The sequence below is a fragment of the Pelobates fuscus genome, chromosome 2 (genome assembly GCF_036172605.1).
Source record: "Pelobates fuscus isolate aPelFus1 chromosome 2, aPelFus1.pri, whole genome shotgun sequence".
Taxonomy (NCBI): Eukaryota; Metazoa; Chordata; class Amphibia; order Anura; family Pelobatidae; genus Pelobates; species Pelobates fuscus.
Window position 1 is genome coordinate 244,517,541 of NC_086318.1, and position 22,495 is coordinate 244,540,035.

Here is a 22,495-nt window from a genome sequence, read left to right on the forward strand (position 1 = left end):
AGTATGCGTTTTTAACCACTCATGCCCATGGAGCTTTGTATAAAGAAAGAGGACTATTGAATTCAGAGGGCAAAGAAATCAAGTACGCAGCTGAAATACTACAACTATTGGAAGCAGTATGGGAACCGAAAGAAGTCGGTATTATACATTGTCGAGCGCATCTGAGAGGAGATGGTGATGTAACCAAAGGAAATCGGATGGCAGATAGTGCAGCTAAGCGTGCCGCTGAATCAGGAAGACAGGAATATGTGGAACATATAGCTGCTCTTATTCCAACTCCACTGTCTCAATGGACTCCGGTTTATACAGCTCAAGAAGAGGAGTGGTTAAAGACTGAACCTGGAAAGTATTTGGAGAACAAATGGTATCAGTTAGAAGATGGGAGAATAGTCATTCCAGCATCACTAGCGGTAGAAATCGTCCAAAACTATCATAACGGGACGCATTCTGGAAGAGATAGTACAGAAGAATCTCTCAGAAAACATTTCTACATACCAAGATTGTCCAACTTAACTCAAGCCATTGTACGAAGATGTGTAACGTGTGCTAAAAATAATGCAAGGCAAGGACAAGTAAAGCCACCAGGAGTTCAGTATATGGGGGGACTCCCTATGTCCGATCTACAAATTGACTATACAGTAATGCCTAAATCTGGTGGACATCGCTACCTACTAGTAGTTGTGTGCACCTATTCAGGCTGGGTAGAAGCATGTCCTACTCGTACAGAGAAAGCAGGAGAAGTTGTGAGATTCCTGCTACGAGAAATAATACCCCGATTATTGGACTACCCTGCTCTATAGGATCGGACAATGGTCCAGCTTTTGTTCATCAGTGCCTACAACAACTGACTCATATGCTTGGTATAAAGTGGAGACTTCATACGGCATATAGACCTCAGAGTCCTGGTAAAGTAGAGAGAATGAATAGAACTATTAAGAACCATTTGGCAAAAATGTGTCAGGAAACCCAACTTAAGTGGAACGTCCTTTTGCCTATAGCTCTGTTGCAAATTCGCAGTACACCTACCAGAAGGATGGGTCTCTCTCCTTTTGAAATCATGTATGGGCGTCCACCTCCCGTACTTGGTAACTTAAGGGGGGATTTGAGTCAGTTGGGAGAAGGAATTACCCGGCAGCAGGTTGTAGACTATGGAGGAGGTACAGAAATGTGTACAAGATAGATTACCTGTGAATATTTATCCCCCTGTTCATAGTTACCACCCAGGAGACCAAGTGTGGATTAAAGAGTGGAATAATGTACCGTTAGGGCCCAAGTGGAGAGGTCCTTATGTTGTTCTTTTGTCTACCCCTACAGCGATAAAAGTGGCTGAAGTGACTCCGTGGATTCATCACTCCAGGGTTAAACCAGCAGCGGTAGATTCTTGGCAAGCTACACCAGATCCAGAGAATCCCTGCAAGATCCGGTTAAAACGCACGACTCAGTCGGAGTGACGAGGAACCTTGTGGATTACAAATTTTATTGTTTCAGAGATTGGTAAGTGAGTGTTAAGACGGCCATAATAAAGCCTGTCCGCTCACCAACGTGTAATTTAAAAGTCAGGAAAGTCTCGAAGGGACCCCTGTGAAGACGAGCAGAACTCCATTCCCTGCAGCCCTTACATCCTGGAAGCTGAGGTGCCATCGCACGGACGAAGACTGAGGATGCAGCCGACGAAAGATGTATTTGTGATAATGTTTATTTATATGTATTTTTATATTCAGGAAGGTAGAGGTACCGACACTCCTAGCTGTGAGGTATGCATTAAGACTACAAGAACAGGTAACCATATTTCCCAGACCCTAATTTGGCATTCGCAATATGAGTGTAAAGGTGATGTGTCTAGGTGAAGATACTTAAATGTAGAGTATAGTGTATGCCATTTAGGGATAGGAGAACCTAAGTGCTTCAATCCAGAGTATCAACCCCGTACAATTTGGTTGACTCTCAGGAATGGAGATCCTCAGGGGACCCTAATAAACAAAACGGTGTTAGAATCCGTACATTCTTCGGGTGTTCTGCTATTTGATGCATGTAAAGCAATATCAAGTGGTAGAAAGCCGTGGAATGTATGTGGGGATCTTAGATGGGAGAGAACGTATGGGTCTAATGATAAATATATATGTCCCAGTAGTAAAAATAAGTATGTGAGTCCTAGATGCCCAAATAGGGATTATAATTTTTGCCCATATTGGTCTTGTGTGGGGTGGGCAACTTGGGGAGAGACAGCAGACAAGGACATGATTGTGACTAAGTTGCCTACCAATCCATACTGTAAGTCTATGGAATGCAATCCAGTCCATATTCTTATAAATAATCCTGACCAATTCTTAGATAGATATGGTAATTTATTTGGGTTTCAAATATACGGGACGGGTTTAGACCCTGGGACAGTATTGTTTATAGGGATAGAGACCGATACGGTAACCTCCCAAACTCATCAGGTATTCCATTCGTTTTATGAAGAGATGAGTATAGATAATAAGATCCCCCATAACGCTAAAAACCTGTTCATAGATTTAGCTGAAAGTATTGCCGGTAGTCTTAATGTAACCAACTGCTATGTGTGTGGAGGTACTAACATGGGAGACCAATGGCCTTGGGAAGCAAAGGAGGTAATGTCCGGTTCTGAGGCAGTTGAACAATTAATATCCTCACAAGCCGATTATCAGATGAGTGTTAGAGGTAAATCTGAGTGGAGATTAAAGACCTCCATCATAGGTTATGTTTGCATTGCAAGGAAAGGAATGATGTTTAATACTTCTGTAGGAGAGTTAACTTGTCTAGGGCAAAAAGCTTATGATGATGATACAAAGAATACAACTTGGTGGTTGGCTTCAAATGTCTCAGAACCATCTAACCCGTTTGCAAGATATGCCAATTTAAAGGACGTATGGTTTGATTTATCTATCACATCTAGTTGGAAAGCCCCAGCAAATTTGTACTGGATCTGTGGTAAGAAGGCCTATTCGGAGTTGCCACAGGACTGGGAAGGGGCATGTGTGTTAGGTATGCTCAAACCATCCTTCTTCTTGTTACCTATTGAAACAGGTGAGACTTTGGGTGTTAAAGTGTATGATGTGAATCATAGGAAGAAAAGGGGACCCATAGAGATAGGCGCCTGGGAAGATAATGAATGGCCTCCCCAGCGTATTATAGATTATTATGGGCCAGCCACGTGGGCAGAGGATGGTACCTTCGGATATAGAACCCCAATTTATATGCTCAACCGCATTATAAGGTTACAGGCGGTGGTTGAGATAATTACTAATGAGACCTCACAAGCGCTCAATCTTCTAGCGAAGCATAATACCAGGATGAGGACAGCAGTGTACCAAAATAGATTAGCCTTGGATTACCTATTGGCAGTAGAGGGAGGTGTATGTGGGAAGTTTAACCTGAGCAATTGCTGTCTTCAAATAGATGACGAAGGGCAAGCAATAGCTGAGCTTACTAGCCATATGGTTAAACTAGCGCATGTGCCTACTCAGGTATGGAAAGGGTGCAATCCAAGTAGTTGGTTTGGTAACTGGTATGAGCAGTTTGGAGGGCTTAAGGCATTGGTAGGCGGAGTCATACTGATTTTAATGTTGTGTCTACTCCTGCCATGTCTTATTCCCTTAGTAGTTAGGTCTGTGCAAGGCCTGATAGAAAATATAGCAGAAAGAAAGGCTGCAGCACAGATAATGGCCATATATAAATATAAGGCTCTAGATCAGGGAGAACCAATGCAGGAAGAGGAGTGTTGAGGGATTCACATCATAGGAAAAGTCTGGTCTGGTTCATGGTAACCTGAGGTGTATGCAAACCAAGGTTAAGTGATTCCTCAAGTAATTGTGAAATATCAAGAGGCATCAAAGGGGGGAATGTGGTGGAATCTCGGTAAAAATAAATTTAGTAGGCCGAGATTACCACGTGGCATGTGTACGTGCATATGCTGACGTATCGGTCGGTTGGTTGCACGTGGCAAGATACGATCAGTAGTGTACGGAGCATGTGCGAGAATACAGGATGTAGTATTCCCCTCCTCCATTGTGCTGGACAAGCCATGCGGTCAAGCAGGAAGTTAATTCTTATTTGTTTTGATTGGTTAAGAGAATGTGCGGGTGGAGCTTAATATGGGAGGAGTTATATGCCTATATAAGGAGCCTGCACTATTGTCCGGGGCTCAGAACCTGTTGTATTTTGGTGACATTAGTCCCTCTGAGTCCCGATCGGTGAACCGAATAAAGAATCTCTTCCTTCCTGAAGAAACCTGTGTCCATCTCTCTGTGCTTGGCTTCCGTCAGTTTCTCCGGTATCAATACCGGTAGTTAAGACATGACAGTCCCTAGTGTCTCAGTGTTCACATGTCTCCCAGTGTACCTAAAGTCTCAGTGTCCCCATGTCTCCCAGTGTCCCCAAGTATCTCAGTGTCCTCATGTCTCTCAGTGTCCCTTAGTGACATGGAACACTGGGAGACATGGGCACACAGACACTAGGGGACACTGGGCGACATGGGGACACTGGGCAACATGGGGACACAGAGACATGGGGACACTGGAAGCAATCCATATATATCGCAGAATTAAACTGTAAGTAGTTTTTTGGTGGTTTTACAGAATTTTCGCATACATAAATAGTTATCCAAATTAGTAAGGCCTGTCTTTTTTTCCAAGAAAGGTGGCAACCCTAACTACTTTTCACATATTTTTGCTTAAGTATAGAAACTTAAGAGGGATATATGGAAACAAAACTAGCTGAAATGAAATTAGTTAAAGTAATGCTGACTTTGGTCTCTCTAACATTGTGGCATATTCCCTTTATTCTACACTCACTACATCCACCTTTTCTCTGTCTCAGACTCTATACCAGGAGCTTCTGCCTGATAGTAAGAAAGTAAGGAGACAAGTGGACATGTGAGTGCTAGGGGACAGTCCTTAGAAAACATGGAGTGAGACTCATTTATGCCAAGCTCAGGGAGCTGTTGGCCAGGATGCATGATTCGCAGGCAGCCTCACATTCATTCATGCCTGGCTAGCCTTCCAATACTTTTTCGGCATGTTTGTCCCTTTAGGGAGTTCTGGTTACATGCTCCGCATCAGTATCCTACCCTTTTACACCAGCCATTGACTTCCTGCTTCACTGGACACTGCTGTTAGGGGGTATGGATTTGCTTGAAATATGAAAGCATGAATTAGAGAGAGATTAGCATATTTTAAGAAAATCTGAGTTTTCTTATAGCTGCATCCTATGAGTTTCCCTCTGGCAACATCTCCACCAGATACATAATGCTTGAGAGCTATGACTGTTTTAGTGTTTTGGTCGATAAGATTCTCATAATTGTCAGCACCAGCCCACTGGGCTCTTAATCTGGCCCTGGAAGGGGAGAGCAAAATAAATTCTAATTTTCATTTGGCATAATCTCCTCTAGTACAATTTTATAATCCAGGTCACTAATTCACTGCTGTGATTACCTGCTCTAATTTCTTAATTGCAGCAATGCCATTTTATTTTATTTTGCACTTAATTTACATAAATGACTGTCACAATCTGCCTAGAAACATTCCCTTTTATTGAAGGTGATTATACAAAAAAAATTAATAAAAAAAAAAAAAAGTGGCATCCTGCAAATTAGCCTGGATTTATTTTTAGACCTGCACTTTATAGAGTTTTCCTGTTAAAATGTGAGTATTGCTTGCATTTGTACAATTATTAAACTAAGTACACCATGAGCCCTTCAGGGATGATAACTCTTATCTAAAGTGCCTCTTTTATCAATGAAATATGTTTACTTTCCTTAATTGATACAATGATGATATTTAATGACGGGTGCTTATAAAATACTCCACACTGCACTTGTTACAGGAGGGAAAATGAGGAGTGCCTGTGTTAATATCAGGATAAATATACCAGCTCTCAGCACAGGGCATCCTGGAGACTCCTGGTACAATGCATTAATACCGGCACACAGCGCCTACTACTGGCGGCAATGCGGTACTGCACGGTAGCAGGTAATAGGCTATAGTGAGCAGCAAGGTATTCCCACCGTACAGGAGGGATGAGCTCACCAGCTGTGCTCCCGGTATGAGTTACACGGACTGGCATTCGCTGTGTGGTGGTGTGGGATGAGGCCGCGCTCTCCGTGTTGAGGACAGCTAATACTGACTAATGGCCGCTCAATGTACGCACACAGTCACCACACGAAGGTCGAGCGGCGATTACATTGCAGGTTTCAGGTCTGTGCTGACGTTACTGCGCCCGATAGCCAATCGGCGGCCGCGTTAATAATAGCGCAGTATATAAGGCTGTGCTCGTGCTGCCGTGTGCCAGTGCAGGCTGAGCTCCTGTAGGTGCGTGCTGTGCTCTCACTGTGTGGCCGATACACATTGTACACACCCAGATACAGCCACAGGGCACAGCCTGCTATTCACATTACTTCATAGCGGGGAAGGAAAATCCCCAGCCAGACCACAAATACACAGGGTTACTTTATACAGCACATATTGTGGGACTAGGAACATATAGGGATGGTGACTGAATAACATCAGATGCATTGTGTAGGGCTCTAATAGGTGTGTGTGTTTTTACTGATCAGTAATGAATTGCTGGTCTTGGGTCAATTAAACCCAAGTCTAAATTATGCATTAAACATTAAAAAGAATATACAGCGTCTGGGTCAAATATCTGAAACCGCTCTATACTTAAGTTGTACTCTGGTACATTGTTCTGCCCTAAGTATTGCAATAGCATACTTCATTCCACTATTTGGCAAATAACTTTGTTGTTGAATTTGAATCTTTTTAAGATTTATTGGTTGATACAGTCTATAAATATTTTAATTGACCTACATCTTCAATACAGTCAAGGTCGGTTTAGTTATGTGCATTTGGATTAAATTCATTGTGAGGTCTATTCACTAAACAGCACATTGCGAGAAGTGAGAAAAGACTGATATAGCTCACAGTTTGCACATTATTTAAAATTTGCACAGCTTACTGTTTTACAAACAAATTCCATTATTTATAAATCCTAATCTAAAACAATAGTGAAATTTAGAAGTAATGCAGGAATGAATGTAGGGAGAATCATGTGCAAGGATTTTTATGGGCCCCTCTCGTGCAAGCGTGGCAAACAGATAGATCAAATCTGTTGTACAACTCCTACAATACTTGACCAGTTGTGGATCTAAAAAATGTATTTGTGAGCAGTGTTTGTGTGCTAGAATGTATGGAGTATGTGAGTGCATACTCCTCCCCAGGGGCGTATTAGCCGCGAGGCAAACAAGGCATTTGCCTTGGGCGGCATTTTCCAGGGGGGGGCAAAAAAAGCCGCCCCCAAACGCCCAGGGCAAATGCCTTGTTAGCCTTGCGGCTAACTGACATGCCGTGCGGGCGGTCTGCTGGGCAGTGCTGGCGGGCGGCTGGCGAGGGAGCACTTCCTCTGAGCTGTCTGCTCAGCTCCCTCGCACGCCGCAGAGTGAGGCTGGGAGCCGGAATATGACGTCATATTCCGGCTCCGCCTCCCAGCCTCACTGTGCGGCGCGCGAGGGAGCTGAGCAGACAGCTCAGAGGAAGTGCTCCCTCGCCAGCCGCCCGCCCGCCAGCACTGCCCAGCAGCCAGTGAAAAAAAAAATGTGTTAAATATGTGAGTGAGTGAGTATGTGTGTATGTCTGTTAGTGTGTGTGTGCGTGTGTGTGTATGAATGTCTGTTAGTGTGTGTGTGCCTAGGGCAGCACAAAACCAGGATACACCACTGCTCCTCCCCCCCACAGGCAAAGTCACACACACAGGCACACACAAAGGCACAGTTACAGTCACACACAGACAGTGACACATGGTTACAGTCACACACAGGCAGATACTCATACGGTTACAGTCACACACAGGCAGAAAGTCACACACAGTCAGTCACACACACAGTACAGTCATACACAGTTAAAGTCACAAACAGGCAGACCGTCACACACAGGCAGTCACACCACACAGTCACACACACACACATAGACAGTCACACACACACACACATGCAGACAGTCATACACACAGACAGTCACACACACACATGCAGACAGTCATACACACAGTCAGTCACACACACACAAACTTACCATTATGGGTTTGCAGGGAAGAATGGAGGCAGTGCAGTTCCTGTATTCTAATTGTTGGGGCAGCAGGGACTCCTTCCTGCTTCCCCCATCCTGTGCAGCAGTTATTACCAGGGGCTTCTGGTAGCTTTTAGCCCCACCTCCGCTGAGCTCCGACCCCGCTGCCTTGCTATTTTTTTCATATACCCTGGTGGAGAATAGTAAAATTCTCCACACTGGTATTTGCATTAGCTCCCCTGCACAGCTGTCACCCGGCCATGTATAGCTGTGTCGGCCGCATGGCGCCCCCTGCTCTGTGGCGCCCTGTGCAGCCGCACAGCTTGCACACCCCTAAGGCCGGCCCTGGGTGTTTCCATGTACTGTTACCATTTGAAAGCAGCGGTGTACTTGTGTGTAATGTTTGGTTTGAATGCTGGGATGAATGTACATATTCAAACACTGACACATACATACTGACAAAGACATCTTCAAACACATTGACATACACACATTTGACATATTCAAAATCATTGACACACACATAACATAAAAGCAAACACACACAGATACAAACTTATACACTCTCTGATGAACAAAGATACACATGCTGACTCATAGATTGACAAATACACACACACACACACACATAGATAAGTCATAATTTCCATATGTGTAGTCACTCTCGTATTTCCATATCTTTGGGGTCAGGAACGTGGCTTCCCTGAGGTCCAATGGGATCCTGCTGCTGCTTGAGGCAGATGGCAGTCTGGAACTAGAGCCTGGCACAGGCTCCATCCTTTTCCCCTTCTCCAGTCTGTGCCTACTTTCTTTCTCGTCACGTGGCGCTCTGTTAGTTGGGATCTGAACTCACTTTCTTCTTACATTGGGAGGTGTGCTGCTAACAAGCTATGGTGCCCAACCTACTCATGAAGGGGCCCTAAGAATGTGGGCCACCTGATAGGCCCCCTGCAGCTTGCGAACCTTGGTGCCACCGCTGACTAGAATCAAACTAAACTGCATCTCTATTCCTAATGAATAGAGATGTCGCGAACATAAAATTTTCGCGAATGCAAACTTCCACAAATGTTCGCAAACCGGGCTAACCGCCATAGACTTCAATAGGCAGGCGAATTTTAAAACCCACAGGGACTCTTTCTGGCCACAATAGTGATGGAAAAGTTGTTTCAAGGGGACTAACACCTGGACTGTGGCATGCCGGAGGGGGATCCATGGCAAAACTCCCATGGAAAATTACATAGTTGATGCAGAGTCTGGTTTTAATCCATAACGGGCATAAATCACCTAACATTCCTAAATTGTTTGGAATAACATGCTTTAAAACATCAGGTATGGTGTTGTATCGATCAGGTAATGTAAGGGTTACGCCCGCTTCACAGTGACAGACCAAACTCCCCGTTTAATGCACCGCAAACAACCGCAAACAGTCCATTTGCACAACCGTCAACTCCCCATTTGCACAAGGTTGGATACCAAGCTAGCCATGTCCCGTTCCTTGTCCTCACTGATGTCATTGAAGGTCTCTTCCTCCACCCAGCCACGTACAACACCAAGGGTCCCCGAAAGGTGACAACAAGCCCCCTCTATTTTTTTTTTTTTAAATGTACACTACTGTTACACCAGATATGAGTTGCACTGATGTGACACTGTGCCCTGGCAGGCCCTGAAACGCACACGTGTGAAGGAAACTGACTGCTATTATTTCAGAGTCAAATTTCTAGTTTTTTTTTTTTTTTTAATGTACACTACTGTTACACCAGATATGAGTTGCACTGGTGTGACACTGTGCCCTGGCAGGCCCTGAAACGCACACGTGTGAAGGAAACTGACTGCTATTATATTACAGTCAAAAAAGGTTTTTGTTTTTTTTTAAATGCAAGCTAGTGTGACCCAGATATGAGTGGTGGCACTGGGCAAGTGGGCACAGTATACGCTGTGAGCCTGACACACACGCTGGCAGGCAGGCAACTGCAATTAGATTACACAGGAAAAAAAAAAAAGCAGACTGATGTTCTATCCCTAAAAAGGGCTTTTATGGGTGCTGTCCTTACAGCAGAGATCAGATGAGTCCTTCAGGACTGTAGTGGACACTGAATACACTAGCCTAGCTATCGATTTCCCTATTAAATCAGCAGCAGCTGCACTGTCCCTCCTCTCACTAAGAATGCAGCTTCCGGGGGGCGGGGCCTAGCTGTCATGGAGGAAAGACGCACTTCGTGTGAGCTCCCTTAGTATCTCACTTTAAGCAGCTATCAACAAGCGAATTTGATGACCCAGCAATGTTGCTCCTACCTGACCGACCCGACATGCTTAATAGCGGTCAGCAACTCGACAGAGTCTTACTTACCTCCGCGTGGCAAGTGAGGCCTGGTGCTCACCGGGCGGGAGAGGCGGCCGATCTCCCGATCCTGTGATGCCCAGGAGCAGCTACTTCCCGGCAGGAGCTCCATTACCCCCCCCCCCCTCGGGCCGGTGGGGGTTATCCCTGTCCACCCCTGAGAGGCTGTCTGGAGCTAATGGATGCACAGAGCACAGCCGCCCAGGCTGACATACTTACTGCGACTCTCCCAATATGGTGGCAGCCGCGTGTCCTCCTGGTACCAGCAAAGCATGGCAGGATATTGAGTCTAAGCTGGACAGACTCTTTAATCAATTTTGGAAGCAAATAACAAGCAGGAAGCCCCAACAAGCTCCACCACAGCCCCAACAAGCTCCACCACAGCTAAGCGAAGCAGTCCCCATTAAAATCCACCAAAGCAAAAGGCGTCGAAGACGGGACCGGAGGCACAAACAGAAATGCAGAGCCTGCTCCACGTCAAGCACTCGCCTCCACCTTAAGCCACCACAATCCCGCACCGGACGTGAAGCACCACCGGGACAGATCCGACCACCCGACAAAACAAGCTTCCACCACCTCAAGCCGCGAACCCGGCACTCAGCCAGAGACTTGCTTTTGTTGTTCCAGGTATCAGGGACTCCCAGGGTCTGCACCTGGCACCCAGAAGGGATCGGATGAGCACAAGCAGTAAACAGCAGCCTGCCAAGCATGTCCCACTATAGCCGATCCTCCACACCATGCCTTTGATCACATGAACTGCTCTCTGCACATTAACTAATCGTAAAGTAGCAAGCGTTTAAACATGTCATTATTTCACCTCCTAAAGAGTTTATTGTTGTAGTTCCTTACATGCCTTTACCTTAACCGTTCATGTATTATGTTATTCACTAGTCTCATCTCATGGGGCGACTCACACTTGATTTATAACTAGTGGTGGAGCTGCTGATATAAATACACAGTTGATGACGTGCAAGCTACACCCTAAACATGACAGCCAAAAAGAATGCAGCTTCCGAATGAATCTAAAATGGATACTGTCCAGGAGGTGGGAGGGTCTGGGAGGGAGGGTCTGCTGCTGATTGGCTGGAATGTGTCTGCTGACTGTGAGGTATAGGGTCAAAGTTTACTCAATGATGACGAATAGGGGGTGGACCGAACATCGCATATGTTCGCCATCCATGGCGAACGCGAACAAGCTATGTTCGCTAGGAACTATTCGCCAGCGAACCGTTCGAGGCATCTCTACTCAGGAAACAAAACTAAATGTATCCATGTAGCAAATATGCCTACTGAATTTTTGTCAAGTTAGAAACTTTCAACATAGTAGACGAATATCCATTTTTCCTTTGTGACATGAGATAATTGATACTAGGGTAATAAATAAGGGCTCTCCTGCTGATATAACACAAACAGAGTTATGCACTAAAACTCTGAATATTATATATATAAATATTATATTTTGAATATCATCATAAAAGTTTTTTTCAAAAATTGAGGCTTAAATCAGAATCACAAAATTAGGTTAAAGAAGGCAAATAATTATGGAGAGCAAAAAACGGGGCGCAAGAGAATTTGAGAACGAGCAGCAGCTGAAATAAATAACCTGCCCTTCGGTGGGTCCCCGCTCAGATCTCAAGCTGGTTTTAGCTCATCTTGTGCCATTACAGAGATAACATCTCTGAAACATAGAAGACTGGTCCCACCCATATGGGCAGTCCAGATCCAAAATGCCAGCAAGTTCCCTCTGCACGAGACACACAGCAACCCTAGACGATCGATTCAGCCTTGTTAGGCATCATCAGTGAGGAATAGCTGATATCTCTCTAGGCACTGTCTGGATTACCCTTTAAACTTATGAAGAGCAAAAAACGGGGCGCAAGAGTGAAAGAAGGCAAATAATTACTATAGATAAGCTAGAGGAATGAACACACACACACCATGCTATATAAACTGCCAACATGCAGTGTAGAAGTCCCAAATGTAAGTGCAGAGCTGAAGAGGAGCAATAAATGGCAAAAGAACAGGGCTACCTCATGGTAAGCCTTGTAGCATTACACTTGTACCCACCATATTAAAACCCTACACGCATAGCAATACCCACACACTGTGCTATATAATTAACTCCAAATAATGCATTAAAGAAACCCTCCAAGTACCATACCCTAAAGCCCGCTGTAGTGGTTATGTTTGCAGGATTGCATTGCTGCCCTCCCAGTAAAAGTGGTTACACCATTTGCTATCCAGAATCAATCATGGACTGAGCTCCTATTTAGTGCTGGCTCCACATTCTTTAGGCGTTAATCTTTTTCACCTTTTAAAATTACAAGAGTATATTTCACAGATCTGCAGCACAGTGACATATTTCTACTACATAGATCATTATTACTTATATCTGAAAATAAATTAATGTTTGTTGAAGTGAATTGAAAATGTTTAACTCAGACATATGATTAACTGCCACGGGGCAAAGTGCTAAACTTGTTAAATAAATCCCAAGGGCCATCCGGTATACACCCATGTTAGAAGAAAATGTACTGAAGCAGGCTACAAAATAAATAAGGGTGATGGTGAAATCTAATAATGACAACTAGAAAAAAAATTAAATGGTTTATACTAGAAAGCCAGAGTGTTAGATGAAATCTGATGACAACATACAATACACACAACCAATACAAAACGCACTCTGATGACCTGTTCAATATAGGAACACTATATTCTCCACAACTACATTTTCGTGCTGTAAACAGCAATGTTTACATTTGGCAGACAACACGTCTCTTGTGGTTGTCAGTCAGCCAGCCGTTACAGCCTCTTCCTCCGGAATAAAAATATGTTTCTCAACCTCCTCCAGATTCACGCATCTGATTCCAGTGTCAATGTCCCCCATTGCTGGTTTACGGTCCACCTCCTCCAACGTCATCTGATGGGGGGACCTAATGCATGAGCAGTGGTATAATTTGGATCTATGCTGCCCTAGGCATGACGGAACTCGGGCACCCCCTAATTTAAATTTGCCCCACCCCTTCCTATCAAGGCCACACCTGTTAAAGACTAACACACACACTTTGACTGACAGACACATACTCTAAGATACACTGACATACACACACACATTCACTGATTTGACAGACACACAAAATCACTGACAGGCATGCATGAACTCACTGACATACACACACAATCACTCCCTCACTGACAGACACACACACACACTGAGAGGCATACCCAATCATTTAGACACACACACTCACAGACCCACACAATCACTCAGACACACAGGCTCCCTCACAGACACACAATGACAGACATACACACACACTGACAGAGACACACAGGCTTCCTCACAGACACACACTGGCAGACAGACACACATTCATTGACAGACACACACTCACAAACACACACTCATTCACTGACAGACACACATACAAACACAGACTCAATGACAGACACACACACACACAAAGACAGATATACACACACAGACTCAGTGACAGCCAGCCACACACACACACACACACATCCCCCCCCCCCCCCAACACTCCCAGATAATTTTTTTTATTTTATTTAAATCCACCCAGCCTCCCTACCTTTGGAAGAGCTGGGTGGATTTTATTTACCTGAGGTCCAGTGGGGCTGCTGGCCAGGCTGTTTGAGCAGGAAGGCGGCTATTTGAGGTCCAGGCGGGTCGCAGAATGATACGTCATATTGTGTGCTCACTAATCAACCCTCCCTCGCCGCCTGCCTGGAGCTAAACTAGCCGCCTGCCCTGAGGCTAACAAGGCATTTGCCTGGGCATTTGGGGTGCCATTTTTTGCCGCCCCTAAAAAGTGCTGCCATAACTTTTTTGGTTTCTGAGGTCAGCAATAGTCCAGAAGGCCACAGAGGAATAGGAGGCAGCAATAGAAGAAGCACCAAAGCTTGTAGAAGATTGCTCCTTTATAAGTGGACTTTCTTATCATGTGGGCTTTGATCTGATTGAGCACTGAATGTGTATTTTCTCCTGCTTTATATGCAATTCAAAATAAATAAAACATTACAGAGCTAATATTTCATTAGACTAACTTCAGTCTCTTTATGGCAAAACTCAAGGTGATGTAAAGGAGGAGGTAGATAGATGGGTGCACTGATGTATTTATGGAGAAACTGAAAACTCTGTTCCTGTTTAAATTTTAAATATTTTATCACCATGTATCAATTTTATATAAGACATCACAGTCTCCGTAAGAAGTTGTTTTAGTTTAAAGGGGCACTCTCAGCACCAACACGATTTAGGAACATTTTTATAGGTTTTGATTAATATTGCACACAAATTATTATTTGTTTGTCCATGCTAAATGAGGAATTATATAATTATGTTTTATATAAAAATAAAGCCCTAACTTGCATTTAAAACACACAGTAAAATGCCTACCTGTGCACTAAAAGTAAAAGAGGGTAACTACCAGTGAATTAAGACAAATCAAAAGTGTAAAAATATCTCTAGTTCCCAGTGTACAAAACAGCCCTTTGCATGAAGCAAAATATGATACTGTTCCTAAAACTATTCTCACAGAGTTTGATGTGTAACTGAACATAATATTTGTGTTACTATGTGACTAATAACTAACACAAGGAGATCCTGTCTGCCAAATAGTGACTACATACTGCTGTTTATGAATGACATTATTGTGGACGGCTTTATTGAATAACTGTGCTTGCTTACGCTAAAAAATAAAAAAATAAAATAAAAGTATGTGCTAGAAATATATAATGCATCCCTTTGTGATTTGGACCAGGGAGTAGATACACAAAGTCAATAATCTAAATAATTTTGCATTAACATTAAAAATATTATGCATCCTAAGAGATTGGTAAATCCCTACAATATGTAACTTGCTCACACAATGTAAATAATTGCATAAAATGTAAATATTCATAATCAAAGTGTGCCTGTGGAAGTATGTCCGAATACTTCACCTTTTTTCGCTGATATGTAGTATGTAACTACTGGTACTTACCTATGAACAGCATCATTACAACTTTCATGTAAGAATTTTTATACTTTTTATGAATAAATGTGAATACTTACCTTTGTAACTGGTGTGCCTGTTCTACATTATTCATTTCGAGGAACAAGCTTCACACAGAGGAATACCCCTTGTATTTTCCCTGCTACAAAACACCATCACCCGAAAACAGACTGTCAGAAAAGGGTCATACTATTGAACCCCCCAGCATCTGATCTCTGGTTAAATATCTGATCCTGTCTAAATATTTTGGGTATTGTGTGTGTTGTTTATTGGGTATATATACCCCCACAGTGCATGCATCACACTTTATTCTGTGGTATTATATATTTGCGCTGCACACTATCTTCTATTGTCTGCATTTACTTTCCTGTGGGATTTTTGTGATTATTCCCATTTAGTGTGTTCTAGAAGCTTCATCTAGCGCCACGGTTTATACTGTTTTTTTCCAACTGATTATTAAGTGGACTAGATGCCCCCTTAACTTAAGCATTCGGTTTTAGCTGAATTGAGATTCATCCACATTTGGGACGTTATCGTCTGTTCGACCAAAATCCATATCTCCAAAGCACTATGCGCACATAAAATTGAGCAAATGACTAGTTAATATATAAATATGCTTGGACCGGAATATAGAGGTAGCTGATTTTTTTTTTTTTTTTAAAGAGAGGGCAAATAAGCAGCCTGCCATGAAGGGTAAGAGGTCTGCAGAATAATGTCTGCTGCATCTCCAGTCCAATGAAGAAGTGGAAGGACATTGAATGACGATTAGGGGTCAGCTCATAAACATTAATTTCATTCATGTATCAAGTGACCAATAGGGGGGAAAACAGAAATTTTACTCGGTGTAAATATTTTTTTCTTTAGTATCAGTATGTTAGGTATGTTCAAGTCTAATGGGACGAGTAGTTTCCTAAATATTCAAAAAAGTTAGAGCTAATAAATACCTTCAGGGCATAGCATCAACTCACACAAAAGAATACACAACAACAGTATACTGAAAAAAATATCAAACTTTATTTAAGAAGAGAGAGTATATTTGCACTGACACTGATCCTAATAAAAAAATATTTATGGTAAGTAAAATTCCTGTTTTCACCTGTGTATAATGTCAGTACATTAGGGAGATAGCAAGAAAAAGCCTGAAGGGTGGGAATTAAGATACAGCTGCTTGCAAATCATTCTGCCCAAATGATGCTTCCGCTAAGGCAGAGATGTCTAGCCTGTAGTGCTTGATGAACGTATGAAAGGAGGACCAGGTAGCAGCCTTCCAGATATCCTCTAGAGTGAACGTAGCTCTTTTTGTCCATTAAGTGGAAATAAGTGAAGACTCTAGTGAAATGAGCCTTAACTTTGGAAGTTAGAAACCCACCTTGTGAAGAATAAGCCAGCTGTATTGTCTCTTTAATCCATCTAGCAAAGAAAGCTCTGGATGCTTGAAGATCCTTAGAGTGCCCTTGGTAATGATCTGATTTACACCAATTCTTGTCACGATAGATGGACAACGCGCTTTTAACATCCAAACAATGGAAATAAGCATCTTTGGATGACACTGGATTCTGACAAAAAGTTAGCAATATGAGAGCTTGATTAAGATTATATTTGTTCCATGCTTTTGAATGAAAGGAAGATTATGGACTTGTGACAATCTTATCGTCGTGCAATATCATGAACTCTGGTGCTGTAGAAAATGCTTGACTTTCACACTATTTTTACTAAAGTTAAAGCAACCAAAACACTCATTTTAGTGTCAAGAATTTTAATGGTTGGAATGGTTCGGCACATAATGCATTTAATACCAGGGATGAATGCCAACGGGGAATTAGAGGACATTTCAGAGGACAAAGTTGCCACTTCGCTTTGCTGAATCTTCTAATAAGTGTTTCAGAAGTGAACTTTTATATGTGAAAAAATAACTTTGTGCAGAGATTTGAACTTTTAGAGTGGAAGTAAAAAGACTGAACTTAAAACGTTCCTCAAGAAATTCTAAGATTACGGGGGCGGGGCCTGGCCGCCGAGCTGGCCGGTCGCACGGCACTACAGCTCCAGCAAACCTCGCTTAATAATCTCACAATATAGACCTATTGGATCCACCTGTCGACCTACCGCAGTGGACCGGTACCTGTGGAGACACTGGACCCGGGGTGAGGCTTGCAGCTGCTGTTTTAGTCCCCCGGGGGGGGGGGGGGGGTACGCATCACTCCCTCTGGATGAGGCTTACTTGGGTGGTGTGTGAAGCGGACGGCCGCCGCCCACTATCCTGCCCAAAGCTATCCAGCCAGACTCCCTTGGCTGGGCGGACCGGGCCCTGTTCCCCCCCCTCTGGGCTGGTGGGGGTGATCCCAGCCCGCACCCAATCCGCCCTGTGGCCCCGACTACAATGAAGCTCTCGAGGCCCGACGGGCCGCCAAAACGCAGCCCAGACCGCAACTAAGATGGCGGCACTGCGACCCTGCTGGCACACACGAGCACTTCAGGCCTCCAAGGAGATGTTACCCTCCGGAATCCCACACAGGCACTGTGCGCCTGCATGAAATAACCCAGTATCCACTAACCCACAGCAACCGCCGGATAAGCACTACCAAGGCCTGAAGCCCACCCTTGACAAAAGGGCGGGAGCGTTTGCCTGCTGACCAGCGAGGAACAGACCCATCACCCTACACCCAGCAGTCGACCCCTCGGATCTGCCCAGACGACCAGCGCAGAGTGCACACCCTAACTCTGTTCCGAGGAGCGGGCCTGCACCGCCTCCACAATGGCACAGCGACACCTACCAGCCAGACTGCAGAGAAGGGGCACCAAAAGCCACAGGAAGGCGGCGGAAGAGGACTCCACATCACAGGGGGACTCACGGGCCTTCAGCACCCAAGCTACGACCCAAGGCAGCAACGACGGAACGAAACAGCTCTGGACTCAAAGGGGGCGCAGAACCTGCATGACATCCCTCCTTGGAGTGCAGGTGCTTGGCGACCTGCCACTGGGGTGTCGGGGTGCTCTTACAGCATAAGCGAATGATCTCAAGACTCTTACTGTATTTCATGCTTACATGTCTGCAGTATGCTAAAATATAAGAATGTGCACCTATAAGCTATGACAGAATACCTTTTTCCTTTTCCTATTTTTTTTTCTCCTCTTCTTCTTCTGTTTTTCGCTAGTGATACAAAGCAGAGTTACCAACATATCCTGTCCACTAGATGAAGTTCAGCAGTTTTTGTCAGCTCAGGCTTTTATTTAGCAATGCACAAACTAGCACATCGCAACCACATAGCAGCACGACTTAACGCGACAAACATAATTAATACAGCGAGAACCGGCTCTGCCGTAATGGTGACCTGGGTACAAACATCTAACCATATAACCTCATAACACGCAGGGCGGCATACCTAACCATAACACTAAGCGAGAATAATTTTGTTGTATACACATGTAACCTAGCATGTGTCTTGCAAACTGCGAATGTCTTATAGCCTGTTACTTTCATGATAAAAAAACACAAAAATGTGCTGTCTAAACTGCCACACTGTGAAATTATGTGAAACTGCTTGCAGCGCCTTTGGTGGCCTCTGTACGCTTATTGTTACCTCAAGCACAAATAAAATAAAGAATTAAAAAAAAAAAAAAGAAATTCTAAGATTACTTGAACAGGAGGACTGAAGGAGACAATATTTTGCACACGACACCATATCAGGAATTTATGCCATATGTGCAAGTATATATTCAATGTAGACTTCCTTGTAGAATGTAAGAGAAGGTCAACTACCTGTTCTTTATTACCCTTCTCCAATAGGATCAACCTTGTAGCTTCCATGCCCTTAGCTTGACCATGCTAGAATTTGAATCATGGTCACTGGGGGAAAAATTTACACAATCTGAAATGTCAATTTTACAGAGAAACCGACTAGGATATCTGGATTGTAGTGTCTTTAAATAGAAGCAAACCTTGGAACCTTCTGATTAAAGCTTGTGCCAGGAGGTCTATTTCCGGTAATCCAAATTTCTGGACCAGTGTGTTGAAAACCTGAAGGCTGAGAGACCAGTTTGTCTGTTTCCAGCGATGCCTGTTGTGATTGTTAGCTAGTTGATTTTCTATACCCTTTATGTGGATGGCTGAAATCGTTGAGAAGGTACCCTTCTGCCAATGCAAAAAGGAGTGCACATAAATCAGCCAGGGATTGGCTTCTTGTTCCTCCTTGTTTGCGTAAATATATTAGCATGGTGATGTTTCCTGATTGAATCAACATGGCTTGAATTATACAAGGGCTTCTATGCCAATCAACTTCCTTGAGCAATTAAGGAATCAATATGTGCACACCATTTGGTTTCAGAAGTATCTGTATTAATTTTTACACAAGCTGTTTGTGTGAAAGACAGGCCTTGATAAACTAATTTTGACTTTTTCCCACCAGGTAAGGTCTTCTCAAGTGTGAACCGAGAGACATAAACTTGTGTTTCAGTGATGTAAAATGTCTCCTTGGAGGAGTCTGCTTTAAGCCTTTGACCATTTTACTGCTAGGATACTGGATGCCAGCAAACCCAACAAACTCATTGCCTGTCTGATGGAATAAATAGGGTTGTTTGGAAGACTGGAGGTAACTTTGCTGCTTCTCTTCTGAGCCGGAAGCAGAACGCGTAAACTTTGAGAGTCGATTTCTAGACTAAAAAAACAAAACCTTTTCCAAAGGGTGAAGAACAGACTTTTCCCAGTTTATTACCCAACCGTTCTCTTGTAGTGTAGAAGAGTGACCTTTAACTGGACATAGGTCTCTTGTAGTGTAGAAGAGTGGCCTTTAACTGGACATAGGTTTCTGCCTTTATGAACGAATCATCCATGCATGGAACAATAAGGATTCCCTTTGCTCGTAGAAGTGCAGCAATTGGAGCCAAAATTTGGTGCAGTAGCAATGCCAAATGGCAGAGCCACAGACTGAAAATGTCCTCAAATTTCTCATGGTGAATCTTAAACATTTCTTGGATGCTTGAGCCATTGGAATATGAAAATATGTATCTTTTAGATCCAGCGATGCCAGAAATCTCCTATTTGTAACACATATGTTGCTGAAGCAATAGTTTCTATTTTGGAGGTTTGGTGCTGAATACAATTATCATGTATCAGATTCCTGCAACATGAACAGTTGCTTAAAATGCTTAGAAATAAAAGCCTTCTTCTCTGTATTTTTCCCCACTCTCATTTAATCATGGTCATCAGGTAGAGATGAATAGGAAATCCTTTTTTTTTTTTTTACCCCATAGACACTTTGTCCTGTACTACCTTCAGTACTGCCTTGACAAATTTTCACAGCTCCTCCATAGGGATCACCGAAAGAATCTGAACCAACTGAGCTTTGTGAACATTTCCAGATGACAGCTCATGTGTGGAACCAGATCTCCGCCTCTTGAATGGTCTGCTGTCTACATCAAATTCCTTTAAAAAGTTTGCGATAAATTCTCCTGAAACCATGACAGGAACTTATTTATATGCTTCGGTTTGTCTTTTTTCAATGGCTTCCAATGAGCAGATATTGCACACCTTTTTCCTGCTACCCTTTGGAAGTGGCGTGGCACATTCTACACAACTTAAAGTCTAAGTAACTGAGGAAAAATACTGATAGAGGTGAAAACAAAATAATGAATATGTATATTCAAAACGTAAACGGTCTCAGGGTCTGGTGGACATGACCTTCCTGTTATGACAAGCACCCTTGAGGTTTGTCGGGCGTATCATCATGAACGTGCCAAACATAAAGGCGGAAGGATGCTGGCATTTTGCAATGCCTGCTGCCTTTCAAACAACTACCCTACCTACCAAGTGGGAAATATGATACTTCATGGCCCTTGGCAACCCCCAACCACAGAATCGGAACAAGTAAGAAAGGGATTTATAGCACAAGGGATGGGATCTCCAACGTTTTTCTTATTTCTAGGAGGCTACTTGTCCCATTAGACTTAAACATCCTTAACGTACTACTGCTGTGCACAGGAAAAAAAAAAAAGAAAGAGCAATGATACAACAATATTTCCATGCAGGATTCCTCTAGTTGCTTTCAGGATAATTTAAACACTGGATTTCGTTCAAATTAACAAAATTCAATGAAAATGGCCTAATTCGACTGAAATAGCAATGCTCATATTTAAAGCTAATTCCAGTTGGAATTAAGTCAGCCCGACCAAGTTTGCACCAGTCGGCTGCATGCATTCATTGTCTGGTTGAAAATTAGTGCTTTTAACATCCGAACTCTATACAAGGTGTAGGATTCAGAATATGTACAAAAGCACCAATTTTACAACGACTAGAGGCCAAATGCATTTGCTAATTACAGTGTTAATTTTGGTGGCAATTTTCAATTTAGTTTTAGTATAGTATTTTGACTAAAAAGCCATTTAAGTTTTTTAGTCATTTATAGTCATCTGAATATTTTTTAGATTTAGTCGACTAAATCTCCATTAGATTTTAGGCAACACGACTTAAATCTAATGGGTTTAGTTAAAGCCTCTGTCTGCCTCTTTTGCCCCTTCCCCAGCCCCTGTGTCTCTTTGTGTCCTTCCAGCCCCTCTAGCTGCCTCTCTCCCAAGCACTAGTCTGTCTTTTTTGCCCATTCTACAGCCCCTTTGTGCTGTGTTAACTTTAGCGTCAAATTTCTATTTAGTTTTAGTCATAGTCTTTTGACTAAAACGCCATTTTAGTCTTAGTCTTATTTTAGTCATCTGAATTGTTTTAGCTTTAGTCTAGTTTTAGTCCACTCAATCTCAAATAGACTTTAGTCGACAAAATTAACACTGGCTAATTATTTTAAGTACTAGCAGCCAGTGGCTGCTCACTGTAAATATAAACTAGTGACTAAGCCACTGCCATCCCAGGCAAGTCTCAAAATCCCAACATTATTATGCAGGTCCCATCCCCATGGAGTGGAGTCTTTTTAGCGATAGGGCAGCTATGGCTGCCCAGATGCTAGTTAATATTTACAGTGAGCAGCCACTGCTAAAAGGACAGTGTAGGTACCAAACTACTTCATTTAATTTAAGTGTTATTGTGCCTTAAATCCCCAGTGCCAAACCACTGCTCAGATTCA